The sequence below is a fragment of the Cicer arietinum genome, chromosome 1 (genome assembly GCF_000331145.2).
Source record: "Cicer arietinum cultivar CDC Frontier isolate Library 1 chromosome 1, Cicar.CDCFrontier_v2.0, whole genome shotgun sequence".
NCBI classification, from domain to species: domain Eukaryota; kingdom Viridiplantae; phylum Streptophyta; class Magnoliopsida; order Fabales; family Fabaceae; genus Cicer; species Cicer arietinum.
In genome coordinates this window covers 43576760-43585593 of record NC_021160.2, presented here as the reverse complement: position 1 = coordinate 43585593, position 8834 = coordinate 43576760, and the positions used below count along the sequence as shown (strand labels likewise).

General features: G+C 29.0%; 1 long non-coding RNA gene across 1 annotated transcript; it reads left to right on the top strand.

Annotated features, from left to right (window-relative positions):
- The first annotated feature begins 618 nt into the window (after positions 1-618).
- LOC101500793 (uncharacterized) lies at positions 619-1260 on the top strand. The gene is made up of 3 exons (XR_189367.4): positions 619-705; positions 1031-1063; positions 1151-1260. It is a non-coding gene; the product is annotated as an uncharacterized lncRNA (long non-coding RNA).
- Positions 1261-8834: the final 7574 nt, after the last annotated feature.

The following is an 8834-nucleotide window of genomic DNA, read 5'->3' as shown; positions in this document are numbered from 1 at the left end:
GGTATATTTTGTATTTGTTTGTACCTGGGGTGGCTAAGCTAGTTCATAGTTTGTTGTTGAAATCGGGATAATGCACCTGTTTGAGCTTTTTGGTCAATGTATTGACAATTAATTTGATTTTAAATGTCTACATTGAACAATACCTGTATAGTGTGATTTTATATGGCTTCGTCTTTCTTTTTGCTTTATTTATACACTGTACTTTTTCCACATAATTTCATTTTGGCATATAGAACTCGACCATCTATGTCCCAAGTTGAATAGGGAGAATTAGTTAGGAAGGTAGTTCGTTTGTTAGTTGTTTGTTTAGTCTGGGAAGTATTTGTATTTATAGGAGAGTACAATGATAGAGAGGGGTATCATTGAATATTATAATCATTTGTGAATAGCGTACTGACTCTATTGTGAAGAGAAAACTCTCAGAGGAGAGATTTCTCTCCTATTCTCTTTTATGCTTTATCAATCTTTCAATATAATTGTTCATTCTTTTCAATTCAATTATGGGGTTCCTAACATATTTAGTTTCCATTTTGTAAGTGAGTGTATAATTTGAAGATATATCAATGGATATTTTCACCTGAAATGTTATCTCACAATATTTTTATTGCTTTACTTTCTCTTCACTTCGCTGATTTTGGCGTTTTGCATCGGAATGAGGCTATTGCTTCCCTGCATGGATTAACACATACTAGGAGATTTCAGCAGGTAAACCTTTCTCTTGTGCTATATATATGAACAACACTATATAAGTTTTGGTGGGATTGTGGAATGGGATTTGTTTTCTTTGTTTGATCTTGGTTACATTGCCATTTTGGCTTTTATTGTGAATTATGGAGTTCCTCGATGAATGTTCACTGATACATAAGTAAAATGACATGGATTAATTATCAATTTTTCTAAAGGTGTGGTACAATTACAACACGAGGAGCATTGCAAGCTAGTGACTTGATTATCGCCTTCGTTAATTTCTATTTTCTATAATATTAGAAGTTCTATATTATTTATGACCTTTATTTTGTGTGTTTGACAGGACGATGCACATATTTTCTGTAGGGAGTCCCAGGTGTGTTAAACGTAAATTTATGTGATATAAATCTTTAAAATATGTTCTGAGCTAAAGCTGAAATTATTGTTTCAATTCATTTTACAGATAATAGATGAAGTCATAAAAGCCTTGAACTTCATGGATTATGTCTATCAAATATTTGGTTTCACATGAAGTGAAACTTTCAATAGTATGCTTTTACTCTTTATTGTTCTCAATGTCCATCACTTGGAAGTATTGAATAGTTTAGGGAATATTGACCATTGTCTAAGCTTGGTAGCTTCTGCTCTTGTTATTTTCTTCTTTTTTGGTATATCATACAGATATACATATTGCCAATAGCAATAGCTATAATCTATTTAATGGCTCGGTTATTTATTTACCCTTGCTTGTGTTAAATACTTGAGTAGAGGCCAGAGAAAATCTTTAAAGATCTTGAAATGTGGGAGAAGGTTGAAAATGAGCTCAGGGAAGCTTTGAAATGTATCATTTGGTTCTGACTAAAACTAATTCAGTTTGGGCATCTAAAAGTGGAGCATCTAAATGTTGTGTGTGCATGAAATTAATATGTAAAATAATAACTCGTATAAAATATTTAGAGATCTTGAATTAAAATTAAAAACTTGTCTGAATCCATCTTCATAATTGATTTAATTTATCTTGATAGAAATGAAAAAGGATGTCACGCGCTCTTTAGTCAGAGGATCATTCTATTATGATGAGCAAATGAAGTTTGAATGTCGACTTTATCAAAATGTTGACTCTATCAGATAGTCAATTTGTGGCTAAGGTTATTAGACACATAATCATCAGAATGAGCTTGTATTAACATATTCAATAGAGGTACATTTGACGCACATTTATCAAAGTCAGTTACAACTTAACATATATTTCAGAGCATTGTCTTGTTTTTTTTGTTTATCTTATATTTTCATCAGATGATGCAACATAAAGACTCTAAAGTTCATGACAATGATTTGCACGCTTAAATAAATTCATTAGCGCATTAAATTGTTCGCACAAAATAATTTGTGTTATCATCAAAACAATTACGGGTCATTGTTCCTCAAACCAACTTGGTTCTAACAAAGTCATCATATAATATAGGTCCTTCAATTGGGGTTTTAAATTTTTTTGGTGTTGACAACTTCAACCTACAAATACTTTTCAATATTTGATTCATTTAAAATTGTACATGCCATTTTGGAAGAGTTCTATTTTTTCTTTCAATTACTGCATTTTTTTGTGGTGTCCTTGGACAAGAAAAATTATGAGAGATGCGACTGTGCTCAAAAATTATTCTGAAGAAGGAACTTTTAAATTCTCCTCCATGACCACTTCTAATTGATACAATGTTTGTATCTTTCTCATTTTGAACCTTCTTACAAAAGTTTTTGAAAGATTCAAAAGAATAATCCTTTTGTTTTAAGATAAAACTTATGTGAACCTTGAATAGTCATCTATTATGACAAAGCCATATTTCTTTCATCCAAGACTTGCAATTTTGACAGGTCCAAATAAATAAATGTGAAGTAGTTCAAGAGGTCGTTTAGTTGAAATTGTGTTTATAGAGTGAAAGCTGCCCTTCACTTGTTTACCTCTAATACAAGCTTCACAAATTATCTTTGTCAAAATTAATCTTTGGATGACCTCTAACTAAGTCATGTTTTGATAACCTTGAAATGGTTTCCATAATTGCATGACCAACTCTTTTGTGCCAAATTCATTTGCTTTTCAATAGTTAAAAAATAAGATTCAATTGATAACTCATCTAAGTATAAAACATACAAGTTGTTTTTTCTTGACTCAGAGGAAAGAGTTTGTCCAAATGAAGGTTGTTTTACTTCACATAAATTATATTTAAAAACAACTAAGTTATGCTTCAAACCTTCCACATATTGAACATATTCTATTTTTGCAGAGTTCTTTTTACCTATGATACTTTTATCTTTTATTTGAGCTTTGCCATTGTTTCCAAATGTAACTGACCCTTCATTTTTTTTTTCTCAAATGAGAGAAAATACTGAAAATTGCAAATGTAACTGAGTCTCCATTATTTGAGCTTTGTCATTGTTTCCAAATGTAACTGACCCTTCATTCATTGTCTATATCCATTCATATGTTTGGAGCATCCACTGTTCAAATACCAAGGCTTTCACTTTTTGGTTATGAGACATTCTTGCAAATGAAGTTAGTAACATCTTAGGTACCCATGATGACTTGGGATTTTGTGATTTTTTCATAAGGTGTCTTCTTATGAAAACATTTGGATTCTAAATTACCTTATATTTTACAAATAGAACATCTTTTAATTTTTTTTAGTAAGAGAACATTGTTCTTTGTTGAAAGAATGTTCACTTTTTTCTTTGTCAGCTTTCTTTCTAAAATTCTAAAGCAAAATGATTCAAGATGAGCACTTTTGTTATAATAAAGAGTGTTTGTAATTTTTAATCTTCTTTTCTTCATTATTAGGAATAAAGAAACTTTAAAACATTTTTTGATTTTGATATTGTTTAAGTCACTTTTCAATAAATCAACTTCTGTTTTAACAAAATGTTTTCTTCTTAAATCTCTGGAAGATGAAATTTCTCATTTGAAGGCCTTTTGAATAATTTTATAAGGTCGTTTATTCAAGTTTTGTAACTTCTCATTTTCTTCATTAACTTATTGTAGTTGTTGTTTATATGAGCCACATTTTTTAACTAATAGGCTTGAATCATAAAGAAGGTTATTACATTCATTTACCATGTTTTCACATAAAGGACAAATATTAGAAATTGTTACTCATCTGTTTTTGAGATGATCATCATGCACATGTTGACTTCTTCTTCTTTTTCTTGTTCAGATTCACCAAAATCATCCCACGTTGCCTTCATGGATTTCTTTTTGAAGGGAAATATTTGTGGCTTTCTTTTCATCATAGGACATTCAATTTTGTAATGTCCAATCTTGTTGAATTCATAGCAAGTGACTTGACTATTTTCCACTTCGGAATTGGAACCATATTTTCTATTTGGGAATGACTATTTGATTTGATCTCTTATTTTCATCGGTCTCTTTATTTTCCATAAGATGAGAGCTAACTCAGTTTCAACTTCCTCTTAATACATCTCCATTTCTTCCTCATATTCTTTGGGAATTTCTTCTTTTAAAGAAGAGGAACTTTCATGTTCACTTTGAGATGTTCTCAGAGCAATCATTTTGATTTCTTTACATATCTATCTTCCTAAAGTATTGTTTCATTAGTTCTTAAGGACCCAATTAGATTACCCAATTTCAGTTTTGTGAGATCTCTAGGCTAAATGATAGCAATAACCATAGGTCTCCATGTTTTAAGGAGACTTCCTAAAAAATTTCTCACACTATTACGAGTTTGTTATATTTTTCCAAGATATCGTAGTTCATTGGTTAAATCTATGAATCTTGGAAATATTTCATCTATGTTTTCACTCTCATTCATTTCAAACATGTCAAATTTTTTCACGCGCATATCTATTCTTGTTTTTGTTACATGATTGGTTCCTTCATGATGAGTTTGTAAAACTTCTCATATTTCCTTGGCAATTTTCTTTTCTTCTATTCTATCATATTCATCATACTCAAAACACATTTTAGAAATAATTGAGCTTTAGAATTTAAAAGTACATTTGCTTTTTCATCTGTTGTCCACAATTTTTCTTCTTTTGCAGTTGATGATGGATCTTTTTTGATAAACTTTAGATACAAAGTTTCCTTTTTCTACGATGTGTCACATGTCATTGTCTTGATAACACAATTGAAGGAGATTTATCAATGATTGTTCATGAATAATTCTTGTGATTATTCTTTAATCTCTATTTTTTCTTCATTTTTTATGAGTAACTAAATCCTCTTTGTTAGGGATGTCTAGAACTTGATGAAACTCTTAAATATGTGATTTGATTTGTAATTATTTGAATGAGTTTATTGAATTTTTCTCATCATATGTGTTTAATATTTTTTTTGCTTGATAACCTTTAAACTATTCTATGATTCCTATTTTGATACGGAAGTGGACTTTATAAATACTTGAGATGAAAAATTAATGACTTTGTAATCTAGGAATAGATGCAGACGCGGGAAACCGATTGAGAGATTGGCAAAGGAAATAGATTAATACGAGAATTCTTGAACAATTAAGCTTAATTCCAATATTAAATCCACTAATTAAAGGTTTTGTCACTAAGGAATTAGGGCAAGAATAGTAAAGATTTTCTTCAAAAACATTTGACCATATCACTTTTTCAATTTGGTCAAAGATTTTCTTCAATCATAAATCTGAATCAAATCCTATTTTAGATTTTTTTTCAAAAATATTTGACAATATCTTCTTTTTAACTTGGTCAAATTTTTTTTCAATCATAAATTTAAATCAAATCTTATTTTAGATTTACTTCAAAAATACGAATCTTGTTTCGTACTTTGCCCAGTCAAATATATTGTTCTCACATAATACTTTTGTTAACATCTAAACTCTAAATATAAAACATATTTGGTTCTAGCAATCTCCCCTTTTTTGATGGTGACAAAACTTGTATTTTTTATAAAAACTTTTCTTTATATTTCTTTTACTCCCCCTTAGTTAGGGCTCCCGCTATGTCTAAGTATCATTTTCTCCCCATGTTGTCAAATATTTTTCTCCCCCTTTTGTCATCAGACAAAAATACTTGAAAGTGAAGCTTGCTTCTTATTTTATTTTATTTTATTTTTTTTAATTTGTGTGTTGCTTTTTTTAATTTGGCTTTTCTTTTATAACATGAATATAACATATTACAAGAAAATATAAGAACTAATCTAAAGCTAGATTTCTTTGAAGTTATCACAACATTAGTAAGGTATGAAATGAAGGTTTATGTTTTTCTTGATGAAGTCAAACCTATCTTCAACTAGTGATTTGGTGAATATGCCAGTCAATTGGTGTTCAATGTCTACAAACTGAATGTTTAGTACCCTTTTTGAACAAAGTTCCTAATGAAGTGGTGTTTGATTTATATGTGTTTAGCTTTAGAATGAAGTATAGGGTTTTTGGTTAGGAAAATGACATAAGTGTTGTCACAATAAATGAGAATGTTGATTTATATGATTTTGTAGTCATCTAGTTGATGTTTCATCCAAAGTAGTTGAGAGCTACAACCAACTATTGAAATGTACTTAACTTATGTTGTTGACATGAATGTTGTACTTTGTCTCTTACTTGACCAAGAGAGTAAGTTCTGACCTAGAAATGTGCAGTTTCCACTTGTGCTTTTTCTATCAAGTTTATCTCTAACATAACCAGAATCATAATACTCACTTAGTTTGTACTTAGAAGATTTCTTGTAGAACAAGGTAATATTGGTAGTGCATTTTAGGTATCTAAAGATTCTCTCAACAACAGTTAAACGTGATTCTCTAGGGCCAACTTGAAATATTGCACATACACATACACTAAACATGATGTCAGATATGGAAACGGTAAGGTAAAGTAGAGATCATACCATTCCTCTATATGTTTTCTAGTCAACTTTTTGGCTTGATTCATATTTTTTAAGTGAATAATTAGGGTGTATTGATGTAGCTATAGGTTTGAAATCACTCATCTTAAACTTCTTGAGAATTTCTTTTGTATATTTAGTTTGATGATTGTATATACCTATTTGACTTTGCTGAATTTATATCCCTAAAAAGAACTTAAGTTCTCCTATCATACTCATTTAAAGTTCAAGTTGCATCAATTAAGAAAATTATTGGCAAAAAGTGCCATTACTATATTAAAAATTAATGTCATCAACATAAATATAAATAATAAGAATGTCATCTCTTATGGATTTTCTAAAAAATGTATTATCTGCTTGTCTTCTTTCAAAATTATTTTTTAGCAAAAATTTACTAAGTCTATCATATCATGCCCTAAATGAAGTAACAATGTCGATTTATAAGAAATGGGGGTTTGAATTGTAAATGCACCTTTTAAAAATTCATATTAAAAACTTAAGAAAATAACTCAAGATTGATCTTGGTTGTGAAAATAGAAAACGGAGAACGTTATTGTTTTTAACCAGAAAACGGGGAACATTCTTGGTTAGTTAAAATCAGTAATTCTGTTTAAGTTTTTAACCTCATAATTAATCAAACTGAAAGTAAATAGATAAGGGAAGAGATACCACACAACGATATATCCTGGTTCACCCAACTTGGGTTACGTTTAGTCCTCACAACCGTGAAATTTTCCACTAAGTGTTTAAAACAAAGAACCTTTTTGATTTTACAGCACCTAGCACAGATTGTAACACCCTAAATTTTATAAAATATATGTTAATAAACTTTGTGATTAATTTCCGTTATATAGGTGATTTTTATGAAGTGCTAGTTTATATATACTAGATTACATGAGCGATATAAATAATAAATATTATATTTTATTATTTGATATATTTTTTTAAAAAATAATAGTATTTAGTGTAATATATATTTTAAAGAAAAAAAATTTATACGATTTTACGTGTTTATACGCACACCCAATTAATATATCATTCTTTTATGTATTAAATGTGTACTTAATTATATTTATTTAATTCTAAATATATTTTATTTAATTATTTACTTTATAAATAATTATCTTGAGATAGTGGTAATATTGTGTTTGATTTTCTTTATTTTTATATACTTATTATGATATTGTGATTATATATATATTTAGTATTTAATATAAAGTGTTGATTTTATACTTATTTATTTTATAATTTTGAATATTCTCTAATTATGATAGTATTTTAATGTGAGTATTAGAAAGAAAAAAAAGTATCATTAGGGTGATTATTTTGAATATGAAGGTTTTGATTATTAATATATTTTAAACAATTTATTATTTTATTTTATAAAATTTTAGTTTGGAAATATTAGCAATATTTAGTAATTAAATTATGTTAAAACATTAGTTTTATTAATTATTGGTTTTATTTAAAAATAAATAAAGGGAAGAATGAGTTTTAACCATATGTGAATCCTAATTGTTAATAAAATAAACAACAACAAAAAAAGGGGAATTGGACGGGCAACTTTGAAACCAAAGTGGAAACACAAGAACAACCTATGGTTTGGCATCGGTGATCGATAACTGTCCAGAAAATTTTCTCCATTTTCGCTCAAATTTGAGTATGTTATTTCATTCATTTAACTAGTCCATTAAATATAATTTTCCAGAATTTTAACAACCTCAATTTCTCTCTAAAATACCCGACTTTTACGTTTGTAGAATTCGTTATTTTACACCGTTCTCCTTCACCGTAAGTCCGATTTGAGTGAAACCAACGCCAAAACGACCGTGTGAAAAGTGGCTATATTATCCACTGTTTGGTTTTCAGATTTATGGTAATTTTTCTTGACCGAATTTCGAATTTAGTTTTTAGAGTATCTTCTCATATTTTATTTTTAACGTTTACCCATAAACTGTCGAGTTAGATCGATTGATGGACAAATAGTCACTGATTAAAGGCTGTTTGCTCGTGAAATCCTATTCGTGTGTGAAAGCGTCGAAATAAGGTAAGGGGTGAGAGAGCGTTTGAATTCATGAGTGTAATATATTGTGAGATGAACGAGAAAACCGTATTTCCCAACGATTCATTCGGGGCTCGCTACATATAGCAGTAGCCCTTTGAGGGATAAATTAACTAATGTGAAAATATGGAAATTGTGAGATTAAATATAGAATAGAAATATTTGTAGAGTGTTGATTGATTTAATTTATTTGAATGTGTGAATATTGATATTATTGTGATATTGAGGGTCGAAT